Source organism: Chondrus crispus, genomic scaffold, assembly GCF_000350225.1.
Source record: "Chondrus crispus Stackhouse genomic scaffold, scaffold_299, whole genome shotgun sequence".
Lineage (NCBI taxonomy): Eukaryota > Rhodophyta > Florideophyceae > Gigartinales > Gigartinaceae > Chondrus > Chondrus crispus.
In genome coordinates, this window is record NW_005179188.1 from 25,904 (window position 1) to 43,305 (window position 17,402).

Here is a 17,402-nt window from a genome sequence, read left to right on the forward strand (position 1 = left end):
TCCACTGAGAACTTGACGAAGCGCCCCTTAACGTCGAGGAACACATGCTTGCCAAAGGTATCACAAATTCGATAAGGTCCAATCCATTTGCTAACTGGAGACTCTCGATGGACGAGGACGTATGTACCTATTGTCATGTCGGATGCCGCAGCTGCAGGTACATTGGAACTCAGAGCTGTGTTGATGCGTCGTTGAGCTATCGTTCTTGCCATCTCATTTCTGGCAGTCACCAACGCCTGCATTCGTTTCTTCTGATGTGGCAGGTCGAGTGGTGACACCAGCGTTTGTGGAACGATACCGAAAACAAGCAGTGTCGGCACCAGCCCCCTTGGCCCTGCGGTGTCGTTGACTGCCTTGATCGCAATTTGGAGAGCATATTCGGCATCGATGGTAGGAAAGTCCGCCTTGACCTTGTTGTAGACTTGGCCAAGATATGCGTGATATCTTTCGCCTTCACCCAACGCGTTATGTTCTTCAACTCCAGACAACGTCAACTCTATACCGGCCAGATGACACAAGCTCTCCCACCGTCTTGACTCGAATCGTGGCCCTTGTTCCGCATGCATATGCTCCGGATGTCCGGCATATGGCAAGGACCAAATCTTCTGGTAGGTAGACCACAGAGTGTCAACGGTTTGGTCTGAAATAAAGGCAGCACTGTTGAACTTTGTGTCTTTGTCCACACAGTGCAGCACAGCCTTCTTATCCAGGAACATTATATCTACCAAAAGGATGCGGTTGAAGACAATGTCTTTGTGTGGCAACGACACACGGAATCGGCTAGGCGCACGACTGAGTCGTTGGCATACATCACAACGGGCAGTTACGTCCTCAAGTTTGTGTAGATCTTGGAGTGAACAATGTTCTAGATCCGCACGTTTCATCACAGCGTACAGGCGATCAGAAGTAGGATGGAAGAAGTGCCTGTGGATCTTGCGTAGATCCCCAGAGGTGTATAGCATTTCAGTGCACCACTCGATATAGAGATGTCCGAGCTTTCGGGTTAAAGGCAGTTTCCACCCGCCTTCTTCCGATGTGAGCAAGTTCTCCGACACTTCAACCTTCATTCCATATTGGTCCAGGAACTCTAGACCCAGGAGCAAAGGTACATCCAGGTCCACTACTTGAACCTCAGTGAAGATGAACTGGTTACTATCCACGGGTATGCGAATGAATATTGATCCAAGACCTTTGTATCGATGTGCTCCAAACTTGTAGACGCGAGGGTGACCTGATTGTTCCAAACGAAACGGGATGCCCATGAAACTGTAGTAAGCTTCGGCTTGGGGTTTTCCAATGACGGACCTTTGCGCACCAGTGTCGATGCACGCGCCGAGAAAGTCTGCGCGCTCTTGCTTGCCATCAGTGCTCATGGATATAATTACTTCATCCTCATCTGTCATGGCCTCGAAGACAGTGAGCAGATAACCATCACAATCCGAATCCCCAGTTGCATCTACCTCAATCGTAGCTGGTGAACTTCCAACGTGCTCCGTTGAGCCACCAGGTGGCAAATCTTCTGCATGAGCCAGATTGATGTTGACATCAGCACTTGAAAAGAGAGCCTCAATAACCTCTGTGCCGTTGGGGGCAGATTCGAAGGACGTGGATGGATCATGCTGCGATGTACTTCCATCATCTCCATTTTGTCCCATGTCCATCTGATAACAGACCTCTGCAAGAACGAGGTGAATGTTGCTTGGAGAGGTAGCATTCTTCTTGCTGTAGTACGCTAGCTTGCTTGCTGCGGCCTTACGAACACTTAGAGGTTTCGGACACTTACTCAACAAATGGTTAGGGTCGTCACAATTAAAGCAACCCGCAATTGAGAGGGGATCGCATGGTTTTGCGTAAGGTGAGGCGCCGAAAGAGACAGCCTTGGCACCGCGGTTGTTGACTTGAGATGGGCGACGACCATAGCAACCCTGTCCGAAGTACATGATTCCATGTACGTTCTCTTGGATAGGGATTGACTGACTGTTGTGGTTGGATAGCTTGTCTCGAAGTTGGGCAAGTTCTGCTTCCTTCTCGAGCTGCAAGGAGCTCTCGATTTCTCCGTATAATTCCTCAAACGACAGTTAGTTCGTCGCAACTCCAGTGAGAGGATCTTTAGACCACTCATGCCCAATGACAGCATGATGCAGGAACTCTATCTTATGTGCCTCTCCACGATGCGATACCGGAGTCTGTCTTGCTAATTTGTTGATAACATTGTGGAACTTTGCGAGTGCCTCTGATGTCTCGGCCCCTTCGTTGATGAACTTCGATATCCTCAAGGTGTTAAGGAAATTCTTCACCTTGGTCTGGCGCACAGCCGAGTTGTATTCCTTCTCCACGATTCCAACAGCTTGGTTGAAGTCTGTAGCGTATCCCTCGACATTGTCCAAGAAAAATCGTTTTGCATCACCACAAAGCAAGTTATGAATGTACTGTAACCTTTGTGTCGGACCTAGACTGTAGTCCTTTGCTACTTGCTTGTACTCATCGACATACTCCATCCAGCACTCCCCGATTGCTGTAGAGCACTGACCGCCCGCTCAATCGCGGTGCTGTACTGTAGCACACGCGGAATGCCTCACTATCATAAGTGAGATATATACCACGTGTAACCGTGTATCCAAACCCCCCCCGCTCGTGTCCGGGTGTAAGCTCCATGGAGCCCTGTCGAAGTACTGACAGTTCTACCCACGTGTACCCGTGTTATCCCTCACGTTAATCGTGTCATTTCCCACGTGTAGTGGTTGTCATACCTCCCCAAGAGGAGTTTCTCCGGCCATCGCCGCCGTCGTCCAATTTAGTATTTTTAGTTTAATTAATTATAGCTCCGACGTCAGCTAGTATATAGCCGACGTCCGACCCTTAGTAAAACGGTACGAAGCTTTGGGTCTAGAACTCGGGTTTCTGGAACGGAGTCGTAGCCTCGCGTCGGTCCCCGTCCCACGACGGTACCCTGCGAGCCATCTACGTCCCGATTCCCTCCTGCCTCTACCGCGCGCGTCGTCCCGCCACGCCGGGCTCTCCGCGCGACAGCTGTCCCTACCGCTCCGCCCCTCCTGGGCTCTGTTTCCCACTTTTTCCCTTACTTTCCCTACTGCGCTTCGCGCCCGGCCCCGTACCGGTCCTTTACGGGTGGTCTCCCGATAACCCCCTACACGCGCCCCCGAACGCGCGCGCTCTGCCAGAGGGGGATCCCACCCCTTCCCCCTCAGTGCACGACATTTTGGTCTCCCGACCTAGAAGTCTACGGAGTGTCCCTTATCCCTTACCGTTTTTGGTCCTAGGTGTTCTATCCCTGTTTCAACAGGTTCCGACAAGCTCAAGGCTATGGTATCCGGGTCCGATTCGTCCCGTGAGACCCGTCGTCGAGACGTGCCTCCGCCAGTTGCGGCTTGGATCACTCGGAGTTGTCGCGAGACGCTCCGAGAAGCGGAAAGATTCACGCTCAATACTGTAGCGGAGAAGCTCGCAGCGCAACCGTCGGCGCTGCGGGAAAACCTCAAGACTTTTATTGAGGAAACTATCGCGGCCCAAGCCGAGGTACAAGCCGCGCGAGAGCGCGATCGCCTAACCGCCCTGGAAGGCGTGCTCACCAAGGCCTGGCAGGCGGACATAGCTGCCAGCGCCAAGGAGGCCGCCATCCTGCGTAAGCAAGAGGAGACCGCCACGGCGGAGGAACTCAAGGCCCTCCGTCGAGAAATTGCCATCTTGAAGACGCAAACATCAGCCTCCGCTGCTGGAATCCCTTCGACTACAGTCGGAGTAGCGACTCTCCCTCCCGCTGAGGGGTTGCCCCCGTTGAATAAGAGCCTGCTCTTTTCCAACGTGACAACGCCGGCGCTGCAAGCCGCGGGGATACGGGTCCCCTCCATGGAGACCGCACCCCAATTCTCCGCCAATCGGCAGGCGTCGCGAACCGCGGCAGGAGCCTCCCGCGAGGGAGCCTCCGCCGGACCTATCCACCTTGAAGGTGATTTACCCTCCCAGAATTTACGGGGAGAGGACCCCGATCAAGGGGGAAGCTCAGACGACGAGGGGAGTGGACGACGAAAAAAGTCCAAACCCAGTCGGAAAGAGCGGAAGGCGAACCGTCGCAAAGGACGAAAGGATGGATACCCTCCGGACGGGTACTCAAGCCCGTCCTCGTCATCCTCCTCTGACTCGGAGACCGATTCCGAGTCAGAGTCCCTTACGGCCCCAATGCCGACGTTCGGCCCCAAACAGAAAAAGGTTTCTGTCTGGAAGCCGACGAACCACCGGTTCAGAGGTGTGTGCAACTACCGAGCCTACCGCCTCGTGGATACCGACCCCACCCTGGACGACCGGGTCTACGCTACCACCCGTAAAAGGGTGCAGTACCTCCTCGTGGTCATGGGGGAGTACAAATTCAGCGGGGTAGATCCTATCAGGGTCATCAGTTTCCTGGCTCGCTGCAAGGAAAATTTTGACAACGCCAATATGACCGAGGCGATGGCCCTGATGGCCCTACCCCATCTGCTGGCTCCGCCAGCGAAGGAAGCGTATGAGTCCCAGCGGGGACTGTACCGCAAATCTCAGGGGATCGCGAGCTGGGCCGCCGCCGTCAATTGGCTGTTGCGCACATATGCGACGAACCTCGAGATCGAGCGGGCCCTCACGGCATTGAGGGAGCTACGCCAGAAGCCGGGCGAACTGGAAACCGAGTACGCTACTCGAATGTCCACCGCCCTGGGGAGGTGCGGGGACGTGCACTCGGCATACGAGAGGACGACCCTCTTCATCGAGGGGCTCACCCCCGCGATCAAGCCGCTGGTGTTACAAGCTCGCGAGGATCGACCCCGATCCTCGTTCGAGGATACCATCGCCCACGCGCGCTCGCACGGCGATGCTTTCCGGGCCCAGCACGGGACGGGGCGCCGCGTGGAATTCGGGAAGCCTCGCCCGGTTAAACAGGTTCTCGCTGCCCTGGATGGCGCCACGTCGTCGTCGACCGGCCCCCCTCCCAGTTTTCAAACGGCCCGGGGAGCCGAGAACTACTTCGCTACCGATGGTGACCTCGCCGGGGGGGCTCCTTCCCTCCCGACGGAAGAATCCTCCTTCAACGACGGAGACTCGCTGTTTTACGGCGACCGGCGCAAGCCGTATCAACCCGCTCGAGAGCCCGCCGAGGCCTTTCGCGGACTTCCACCGGGGAAAACGTCCCGTAATTACCAGAAGGATCTGCGGGGACCTCCGTCCCCGCAGATCATCTGCTTCACCTGTTATCGGGTCGGGGACCACATTTCCCCCGACTGCGACATGAAGGTGAAGGATGTATCCCTCGTACCCCATCAGTACGGGAAGTTGACCGCGGCCCAAAAGAGCCGAGTGCCTCCGGAGGCGTACCTCCGAGCCGTCGCCCTTCTCAGTTACGAGGCGAACCGGGTATTGAACCCCGAAGCCGTCGCCGGCCCGCCGCCGCGTGCGGGTACCGGGACGAGGACCCCTCCGCCCCCCGGGGAAGCTCTCTCGCCTCCAAAAAACTAGGAGAACCTCAGCCTGCAGCCGCTGAGGTGGACACGGGCACGTCCCCGGATCCCCCGCCCAAGGAGGCGGAATCGTCCACACCTCCCGAGACGGAGAAGCGGTACCGGATACTCGGCCGCAAACACACTGGGCTATCCCAGGGAGACCCCGACCCCGAAGGGCTCGGTACGTTACGCCGACCTTGGCGGAAAAACACCCCCCCGCCTGCAAGAGGTGTTAGCCATCCCGAGACAGTGCTCGCGCTGTCTCGGCGGAATTACAAGGTCTACGCAGACCTTGGATTATCCCCGTCGATATTGGTGCGCCAGCTCACAATATTAGATACAGGGGCTGGCTCCAATTTCGTACGGGCCGACACGCTTCCCTCCGGATGGGAAGCGCTGATTATTCCGGGAGAAATCCCGTCGATCGCTGACGCCAATGGGAGACCATTGCGTACAAGCGGAAAAATCCCCCTCGTAGTGCGGTTAGGCGACCGCACCATGAGGTGTACATTCATCGTCTGTGAACGGTTAGCCGCCCCCGTCATTTTGGGGTGTGAGTTCAACGACAAGTTTGTGGAGGCGATTTACCCAAGACGCAAAGTGGTGGAGCTGGACGATGGCACAAAAATTCCCATCGTCCGCAAGCCGGCTGCCCGGGCCGTGAACAGTCCTCCCCTCCCGACGGAGCAGGAGTATTCCCCGCAAGCGGGGCGGATTTCGCCCAAGCTCAAGGTTTCCCGCCCCGTCAACCTCCCGGCGGGCACCCAGACCTGGGTTTACGTCACAAGTGGACGGAACGGACTCTCGGTCCTCGAGGCGAACCCGCAGTTATATGCGAAGCATCGGCTCTCCCTCTCCAACGGGGTGGTGCGCATCTCCCCGTTGCAAGAGTTCAAGGTCCTCATGGCGAACTTCTCGTCCGCCGACAAGAGGCTATCGAAGAACCAAGTCATTGGCTTCGTCACTCCCCATCCGCGGGCGATGGTGCGCACGGCGATGCCGTTGGACGCGGTCCTAGCCGCGGAATTCTCCGAGGGGAGCCCCCCTCTACAGGGCGAGAGGCCCCCTCGCGGTGTCCTCCCCCAAGCGGAGACATCCCCTCCGCAGGAGGCAGTTCCCCTCGACCACCTGCCGGCGCAAGTGCGAGGGCAGGTTCGCACCATGCTCGCGCCGTACGCCGCGATGTGGAACGGGAATTTGGGTGAAGTCCGAGCGACCGAGCATCGCATCGAACTCACCCCCGGCGCAAAGCCGTTTCGTTGTCAGCCGTATCGCGCGGGTCCCCGCGCCCGAGAGGCGGAACAAGCCTCGGTGGACGAGATGTTAGCCAACGGGGTGATCACCCGGTCCAAGTCCGAATGGGCGTCCCCCGTTGTGCTCATACCCAAGTCAGATGGGAGCCTCCGTTTCTGCATCGATTACCGACGGCTGAACGCGTTGACCGTGCGAGATACTTACCCCATCCCCCGGATGGACGAGTGTCTTGACACGCTCGGGGAAGCCAAGGTCTTTTCTACCCTTGATTGTAACTCCGGGTACTGGCAAATTCCAGTCGCCAAGGAGGATCGACCGAAAACCACGTTTACGTGCCACGCCGGGACGTATCAATTCAACCGTATGCCCTTCGGGCTGATGAACGCCCCGGCCACCTTTCAACGTATGTTGGATATCCTCCTCTCAGGCTATCGCTGGAAGAGCTGTCTCATCTACCTTGATGATATCATAATCTTCTCCAAGGATTATGACACGCACCTCAAGGATGTGGACGTAATACTCCGTGCTCTGCGGCAGGAGGGATTATCACTTACACTTAACAAGTGCAGGTTTTTTCAGGACTCTGTCGAGTACCTGGGTCATATCATTCGACCGGGCGAACTCGAGGTCCACCCGAAGAATGTGAAAGCGCTCTCAGAAGCGACTCAACCACGGACCCAGACCGAGCTGCGCTCGTTCTTGGGAATGTGTAATGTCTACCGACGTTTCGTCGATCATTTCGCCAAGATAGCGGCGCCCCTTACGGCTATGCTCCGAAAAGGAGAGCCGGATGTCCTTCCCAATCTGGATGAAGAGCAGACCACGGCCTTCCAGACACTGAAGGAGTGCTTAATTTCGCCACCAGTCTTAAAACTCCCAAGACTGGGGCGCCCCGACTCGCTGGATACGGATGCATCAGACGCTCAGTTGGGCTGCACACTACTGCAGACCCACGAGGATGGACACCGATACCCTGTCGGGTATTGGTCACGCACGCTCTCGTCAGCGGAACGCAACTACTCGACAACCGAGAAGGAATGCCTCGCCATCGTATGGGCGGTGCAGACGCTCCGCCCATACCTGGAAAGGGAGCGGTTCACGGTCAACACCGACCACCACTCCCTGCGGTGGCTGATGAACCTCGCCGATGCGAGTGGCCGGCTTGCCCGGTGGCGCTTGCGCCTTGCCGAATATGACTTCGACGTAACCTACGTGAAGGGAATCAAGAACTGCCTCGCCGATGCGCTGAGCCGTATCCCATCTACGGGGGGTACGACTGTCCCGACCGACGAAGAAATTCCTTGCTACTCCGTCCTGAATTTCGACGATGAGCCTCAGCATCAAGAGGAGACCTACGACCCCACCGACGTCGAAATTTCCGCGGGTTGCTACGCGCTGGACCCCCCGGCCTCGATGGCCGCGATAACCCACGACGACTTCTCTCGTGAACAGCACTCCGACCCATTTTGTAAGGAGGTGACTTCCCGTCTTGAGAAGGGGGAGGGGTTCGCTGAATTGCGCCGGTCCCGATTCTTCGTGAATCAGGAAGGGCTGGTCTGCCGGAAAGCCCACCTCGACGGTGTGGAACAGATCGTAGTACCCACAACCCTCCGGGAAAGGTTGTTGTACTTGTCGCATTATCCCGCCACCTCCGGTCACCCGGGAGGCAGGCGATTGTTCTATACGCTAAGACAGCGGTTCTATTGGCCAAGCATGTCGGTGGACTCCTACTCGACCGTAAGGATGTGTCCCGACTGCGCGAAGGCACGCATCAAACTGCGGAAGCACAACTCTGAGTTGAAGACATTTCCTCCGTCAGGGCCCCTGGAGTACATCGCCATCGATATTCTCGGCGAACTTCCCCGTACACCAAGAGGAAACCGTTACCTCTTGGTGATGACGGACAGATACTCCAAGCTGACCAGGACGGTCCCACTCAAGAGGATTACCGCTGAAACGGTTGCTCAGGCGTTTATTTCCCACTGGGTGTTCGTATACGGCGCCCCAGTGAAACTTCTCTCCGATAACGGAGGACAATTCACATCGAGGTTTTTCCTCGCAGTGTGCAGGATACTCTCAATTGAGAGCGTGTTTACCACGGCGTATCACCCCCAAACCAATGGGCAGGTGGAGAGATTCAACCGTACGTTGGTATCAACCCTCCGGCATTACCTCGCCGATAATCAACGTGACTGGGATCAGTACACGGACGCACTGACTTACGGCTATAATTGCACGGCGAACAGGATGATCGGTATGCGACCGTTCGACCTGGTATTATCCCGGACCCCGAGTCCGTTATCCCTGCAACAAACGCCGCTGTTGGACCCATCCGCCTCAAGGGCGCAGTTCAAGATCCGCTACCTAGCGTGGCTCCGCAGCCTGATGTCGACGGCCAGCCGCCACTTGCTGGCCGGACAGGAGCGGTATAAGAACGATTTCGATAATCGGATACGCCACGCCACCCCGGACTATCGGGTGGGGGATCAAGTACTCGTAAACCGCGAGGCCGCGCTACGGTCCGAAGAGAAAACGGACAAGGACCGGGTTAACAATAAGCTCGCACCGCGGACCGAGGGACCCTTCCCTGTCGTACAGGTGGACGACCACACCGTCACCATATTACGGGGGACGGGACTGAAAGACCGTCTCTCTCGTGACCGAGTTGTCAAGGCACCCCCGTTGAGGAGCAACGTGGAGGATCCCCCGCTGGAACGGGTGGAGTCAGACGGGGAGGACAGTAACCTCCCCGAAGCTACCGCCTCAGAAGGGACCCTCGCTACACCGGCGACCGCGAGGTTGCGCACGCCGGGATTGATGGACGCTGTAACCAGTGGGGGAATCGAGGACAACCGCTCGAGACTCGCTGGGTACCGCTCTCAGGTCGAGATGACGGAGGGTCCGCCGCGTAGGGAAGAATCAGACTCGTGCCCTGCTACGCGCGCGCGAACCGCGAGGGAGAGCCCTATAACTACGGAGCCAACAGTGGCCCCTACGGAACCACCCGCGCCCCGCCGCGACAGGGCCTCCGCCCCCCCGGCGACCGACCCCGCTTACCGAGCGTTCATCTCGTCTGGTGCGGTGCACCTGGCCGCGAGGTGCACGTTCCGACCCGACGCCTTCCGCGTACCCCTACGAGTGCCATCGGGGCAGGCCCTACCTCCGGCTTCCTCTGCGGGAGACCCCAACGACGTCTACGTCGTGCAATCGCTAACCGGGCACGGGCCGGGAGATGACGGGCTCCCCCTGTTTCGCGTACGTTGGTACGGGTACAGCGACGCCGAGTCGACCTGGGAGCCCGCCCGTCATATCGACTACAACACGGTCGCGCGATACTGCCGGAAAAAGCGGATACCCATCCCCGACCGTGCACTATGGCGGCATCCCGACAGCGTGGGACTCGGGAATTAGAAGGGGGAACCGCGCCCCCGTACCTTCTCAGAAGGTACGCGGGGTAGTTATCATAAGGCCCATGGAAACACGCTTCTGTACAGCGCGACTCGCCACCGGACGGCCGGCCCCGACAATGTTGGTCGCAGCGAATGACCCTCAATTTTTGGTTTCGACTTTTGGAAAGGGAAGTTTAAAATTGGTTAAATTTTGGGGGGGTTGTCCTCTGTGCCAGCGGGGCCTCATCGAGCGGCCAGCAAGAACGCCGAGCGGACGGTATGAAGTGGCGTGGCCAACTACGATACTCGCTCGACGAGGGAATTGACTCGCCTATGCGAGGAGCAACGTTAATCCGTGCCTCCCTTCGTGGAGAACTTCAATACTCGTTCGACGAGGGAATTGACTCGCCTATGCGAGGAGTATCGTCAATCCGTGCCTCCCTTCGTGGGGAACTACGATACTCGCTCGACGAGGGAAATGACTCGCCTGTGCGAAGAATAACGACAATACTCGCCGGCCGAGGACTCTGGCCGTGCTTCCCTCCGTGGAGAATTACAATACTCGCTCGACGAGGGAATTGACTCGCCTATGCGAGGAGCAACGTCGATCCGTGCCTCCCTTCGCGGAGAACTACAGTACTCGCTCGACGAGGGAATTGACTCGCCTGTGCGAAGAATAACGACAATACTCGCCGGCCGAGGACTCTGGCCGTGCTTCCCTCCGTGGAGAATTACAATACTCGCTCGACGAGGGAATTGACTCGCCTATGCGAGGAGCAACGTCGATCCGTGCCTCCCTTCGCGGAGAACTACAGTACTCGCTCGACGAGGGAATTGACTCGCCTTTGCGAGGAGTAACGTAATACTCGCCTGACGAGGACCCTATCCGTGCCACCCTTCGTGAAGAATTGCAGTACTCGCTCGACGAGGGAATTGACTCGCCTGAGCAAGGAGTAACGACAATACGCGCTGGACGCGAACTCTGTCCGACCCCACCCTTCGAAAAACGGGTCGTTACTTACCCCAGAAGGCCCTCGGAGGGAGGAACTGACTCCCCCGAACGGACAGGGTGCACTGACCCACGCGGCGGACCCGGACGAAAGGGGGTAAGTGACTAGTTTACTCGTCGCACTACAGTGGGTAAGACCGACTAGGATCCTGCCGGTACGCCTCCCTCTTCCTCGTAGTCAGCCAAGGACTCCTCCGGCACCGCGTCCCCCGCGGGACCCCCCTTCGCGCCCGACACCTCCGTCGGCCCCGCCGCCTCGGCTGCCAAGGCCATCTCAAGACCCTCCGCGACAAGAGCGGGTGTCCCCGTTGCCACCGCCAAGTCACCCGGTGGCTCGGGCTCGGTCACCCCCTCGCCCCTCGCCGGGGATGAGACGGGCTCCCCCACCTCTGTCGTGGGGGTCGTTCCTGCCACGAGGCGTCGCACCCTCTCCCTGAGGCGGGGATTGTCCAGCAGCGCCCGTAACTCCGCGTCCGACATCGTCGTCGGATCGCGCTCCCTCGCCATCTCTATCGGCGGATCTCCCGGTCCCTTCTCGCCGCCCATCTCCACGTCCGCCGGGGACGGCGAGACGACCGACACCAGCGCGCGCGCGCTCGGGGACGCGTCATCGCGCCCTCCACCGGGTGTCTTCCCGAAACCGACCCCGCGTCGCGGTCCGCGCGCTCCGCCGGCCTCTCCGGCGGGTCCATCACCGCGTCGCCGCACGCGAACCACTCCGGGGTCCTCCCCCGGGACATCCTCGCGCCTCCTAACGCGCTCCTCGCCGCCACCACCACCGGCGTTGACCTCCTCCGCCTCCCGTAAGTACTCGGGCTGAGCGAGAGTGAGAGATCCGGACTCGATCCGTACCCAGTTTCCGCGGTCAGCTCGACCCGCGTCGTGCCTCCGCCCAGGGGAGTTATGTCTCGACCGGGGGTTATCGAAGTGATGCCCCTGATTGTATGGCACGCGAGGCCAATCAATGGCCTCGTGAAGATCTAACAGGGCTTGTAAGCGATCCTGCAGCACCGCCCCGCCTAACACTCGTGTGAGGTCCAAGCGTCTTAACCACTCCACAACCATAGTTGGGAGGACATACAACCGCCCGTCGTAGGTCGACCATAAGAAGCGCTTAGCGACAATGGCGAGCCACTCGCTCAGGAAGACCATCCAGCGGGGGGATTGAGGATCGGCCATCATACTCATCCCATAATACACCAAACACGGTGGCAATTCCGCAAGGAAGTCCGCAGGGACTTCGTACTGCGCAAACCACGCGGGTAGCTCGGGGTACCGCGCGGTCAGGAAGTCGCGTTCGAATGAGGTAATTTCTACCCACTCGTACGCGACGAAGACCCCCATCCGGTTCCGCATCCGACGCTCATACTTCAGCTTTTGGTGCATCGCGGGGTCTCTCCTCCGCTCGGGCTGACTCTCGAACCCTGGAGGGAGGATCGGCTCGCTCCAGGACATCAGCTCAACCGCTGGCTCCTCCTCCCGTAGACGGAGATTGTCCATAACTCGCTTTAATCCAGCGACATACACCCGGTCGGCTTCCGTGCGATAGGCCCACGTATCTAAGTCCCACGCACGAGGGACGGTCCGATTGCAAGGTGTCCGGCGCATCCGCTGCCGAAGTAACTCCACAAAGGCCACCCGGGCCCGCGTGTCCTCCCGCCGAAACCCTGGGCGTAGGAACTCAGGCTCCACAACCAAACGGTGTGAGAAGTCCCTGGATGTCACAGCCGCCAGGCTGAGCCCCCCCGGGAGCTCCCCGGTCGCTGCAGCGTAACGCTGAATCATCTCCGCATCGCGCAAGCCCGCGGGGGACAAAAACGGCGCCCTCTCGAAAAGAAGTGCGTCGTCGTACATATTTCGTCCCCATAAGTCGTCCGGGCGGGGCCATTCTTCGTCCCGGTCGACCGGACGTACCCCGAAGGTGTACATGCCCCCCCTTTTTTCGGCTGCTCTGGACGTCGGGATCGGAGACGGAGCCTCGCGGGCGACACTAAAGAAACAGAAAAAAAACGAGGCAGGGGTCTCGCGCGTCGGACGATGGCACGATATCGGTACCTCGCACCGCACTACCCTCTTGTAACAGAGTTCCCCCCTCCTCGCGCGCCATCGCGCCGCCGGGAGATTGTACGCTGTCCCGGGACGGTACACGCCTCCGCCAGAATCCTCATCCATAGGGATGCCCGATTCGAAGAAAGGGGCTGTAGCAGAATGGTTAATTTCGTTTGAATTTGCAGACAGCGGGAGTGACTCCCGCTCCCTCCAAGGGGGCGCGCCGCCGGTTCGACCGGTCCGACACCGCCGGGAGCACACCAACCTTCGGCGTGTCCTCGGACCGCGCGTCGTTATCCCCACCCGACGGCGTGTTCTTCGGCCAACGGGTGATGGGTAAGCCCCGGCGCTCGCCGAACGAAGCGCGTCTACACTCTCGCGCGTGTCCACCCCTCCCCTTCCCAGGGGGGTGGAATAAGCTATCTCCCTCGAGGACGCCGGACCCCTCTCGCCCTCGTGGTGAAAGTGCCCCCTCCCTTCCTAAGGGAGAAATTTCTGACCCGGGCGACGAGGGAATCGGTTCCTCGCACTCACTCGCCCCTCGACACCGCCGCGCACGACATCCTCCGCCCCTACCAAGAAGGGAAAAAAGGGGAGAGAGAAGGGGGAAGGAAGGTCGCGTGGTCAGGGGGACACGCTCGCGCTGATCCAAGGAAGGTCGTGTGGTCAGGAAGACACGCTCGCGCTGATCACCGGGAAGGATGGGCCAATAAGTTCAACGACAAGGCACCACACGGAAGCCAGGGAGGCAAGGTTCGGGCCGAGGACACCGCGTCCCATTTCATGTCGCACGCGTACTCGCGGACACGACCCACCTCACCTCCTCTCCCGAGCGCTCGCCTGATCCTCGCCAAGCGGACTCTAACTGCGGAGGGCGGGTATGTCGGCAAGGGCGGGGCAATGACCGCCGGATTCAAGGTTCGCGGGGACGCTCTACTCTGAGAGGGGGGCTATGTAGAGCACTGACCGCCCGCTCAATCTCGATGCTGTACTGTAGCACACGCGGAATGCCTCACTATCATAAGTGAGATATATACCACGTGTAACCGTGTATCCAAACCCCCCCCGCTCGTGTCCGGGTGTAAGCTCCATGGAGCCCTGTCGAAGTACTGACAGTTCTACCCACGTGTACCCGTGTTATCCCTCACGTTAATCGTGTCATTTCCCACGTGTAGTGGTTGTCATATAGCCGACGTCCGACCCTTAGTAAAACGGTACGAAGCTTTGGGTCTAGAACTCGGGTTTCTGGAACGGAGTCGTAGCCTCGCGTCGGTCCCCGTCCCACGACGGTACCCTGCGAGCCATCTACGTCCCGATTCCCTCCTGCCTCTACCGCGCGCGTCGTCCCGCCACGCCCGGCTCTCCGCGCGACAGCTGTCCCTACCGCTCCGCCCCTCCTGGGCTCTGTTTCCCACTTTTTCCCTTACTTTCCCTACTGCGCTTCGCGCCCGGCCCCGTACCGGTCCCTTACGGGTGGTCTCCCGATAACCCCCTACACGCGCCCCCGAACGCGCGCGCTCTGCCAGAGGGGGATCCCACCCCTTCCCCCTCAGTGCACGACAATTGCCCCTGAAAATTTCTTATCCTTGTCCCTTAGTCGCATTGCTACATTGTGCGCGATCTTATCAACCGAGCTACCTCTAGGGCTGGCGGAAGCAGTTGCAGATGGCACAACCTGAGTGTATTGGGATGTGTCGACCTGTTCGCGACTTCGACGACCTGACGCGATGATATTCTGCACAATGGAGATCGCTGCATGCCAGTCTTCCTGTTGCTCATAGATGTTGTGGGCTAGCGTCATCATTATGCGTCGGGATGAGTGTTGTACCATGTTAGCACCACTTCCATCAAGGAAGTTCCTTAGCTCCGAGTACAGTGAGGGCAGCGTTCGAAGCACTTGCAGAATAAATCTGCTGGGGGAAACATGTCAGCGACGGACCGCAGCAAGGCATCTCCTTCTTGTGAAGAGTCTTTCAGAAGGCGGACGGAGGTAATGAAGCCCTTCTGGACACCGTTCAGACCGAGAAATGTCGCTTGAGAAATGGCCTGCATGAAAGTGTTTGATGAACCACCTTGAGGTCCTGCAGTATCTATAGCATCAGTCGGCTCGGTTGACATTGTAAAATCTTCTTCTCAGCGCGGGTCCCCTACCTGGGGACGTCCTTGTCTAGGTCAAGGTACTCCAACCCTCGGTGCCGAGTCCGCTACTCGGGGAGCAAGTGATTTCAGCACTCTATCACAACCCACACTCAAGGGCTATGACGGACAGCTTAGTTGCAGAGCGTATCCCCAACTTGCTGATGAAATGGGGCTTACGGCGTCCTAAGCTCTACAACTGGTCCACGAGTTCAGCCAGTCGATCACAAGCAGGGTCTGAGCCTAAAAGGAAGCTTGAAAATGCAAGCACAATGTGCTATGGAGCCGCGCTAACGGTGTGTCGCGAGAAGCGCGCAGATCAAAGAGAAGAGCAAGAGACGTGTTGAACGAGCGGTCGAGTGAAAAAAAAACTATCGAGAAGAGGAGGTTAAGCGGCGGCAGGCTGGCAGGTAGCAACAGCTTCGGAGAGAATCCAATACCCTAGTGTTACCCAGGATCAGATAACTGTGACGTAGTCCACGATGATTGGAGGCGCGGTAAAAAACGGATGCTGAGTGGTCCTGCAGAGGTATATCGTTTGATTTCCAGAATTCTTGATTCATGAATGTAGAATTACTTAGGATAGAAAATTAAAGGAAAAATTAACACCGACAAACGGTGCTTTAATTTCACAAAGTCTTTCCGACGAACGGAATCTCGACCTTGACGAAACTGTGCTGCTGGTTTTCCTTCTTGGTGCACCCTTCTTCTCCCTAATGGAGGCAGAGGGACCCGCCTTATATACTAACCCCAGGTCAGTTCGCTCACGAAAAACAGCTCGCAAGGAACGACAGCATGACCGCTAATCGGTCGATGAACTGTCTTAAAATCTAAAACAACCGATGACAACAATGAATAGGTAAGAAAGGGGAATTACTGCCTTCTTCCCAATAGGTCTGCGAGTCAGATGTTCAGCTCGTCATCGTAGGCCTCTCATATGCGAAAATCGTTGATCTTTTCGGAAAGCATGTGATCTTCGCATACTGCGGTAAATTAAATCGAGATGTAACGCAACGCATGCAGGAAAACGGTCTTTTTACTCAAATGTCGTTCATCACTCCAGGTACAGACTATCAACGTAATGGCTCAGAAAAGTTTCAATCGCTGACCTCCTCCTCCTCGTCATCAAACAGAGCACTCACCCCCTCCTGTTCTTCCCTCGTGCGCAACGTGAGTTCCATTGCGCGCTTCCTACGTTCTCGATACGAGGCCCGAGCACGTTTGCGCGTATTCACGTCCGTTTGTGCTATATCGTGCAAACGTTTCAAATGACGTTCATACGTTATACCATCACTGTCTCGCAACGGATGCCATCTGATATGTACATTAGTCAATGCCATCGTCAAACGAAATATGTCGTCGAACCAATCCTCAGCCCAGCGATATTTGTTAGCCACTACTGCCCACAGCGTGCTCTGTCTTCCAAAGTAGTTCTCAACTATAATTCGATCAGCCGACTTAGCCTCGTTCTCTCTCTTGTCCGAAATGCTCAACATGCCTCCCTGGGGTTTCATCTTGGGAATAATGCTTCTTATTTCACCTTCGATTCCCACGTAGCCTTTGTCCAGTAGCACGCCCCAGCTTTCTGCATGCAAGTCAGCCCCGTTTCCGATGTCGATGATTGTCTTCTCTTCCTCCGATTTTCCAGTCAATCAGCATGAAAGCCGATCATATCTCTCATTATCTCAATGTCACTAACAGATCCTGGAAGATGCCGACTTGATCCAATCGCTAAACCATTAGGAAGAACCGATACTTCAACCTTGTATCCGTACAATTTATGCTTGCCGGAAAAATACTTTTTCGATTCCTCAAGCGAGCCACCGGGACGAAAACTCTGGATAAACGTCACGTCATTTGCGTAGCGACATATCTTGTAATTTTTGAAAGTTTTCTTCTCTGATATGAGCCTGGTCATCGAGTACCGGCGCTCGTAGAATGTGACAAACTTGGAGTAAGCACGTTTTGAAAACATTTTGATCATCTTGATCACTCTTTTTTCGAACGTCGGTGCCTTCATTCCGAAAAGCTATGCCATCATGTCCCATTTGCTTCCATGTTTCAGTACGGTAACCGTCA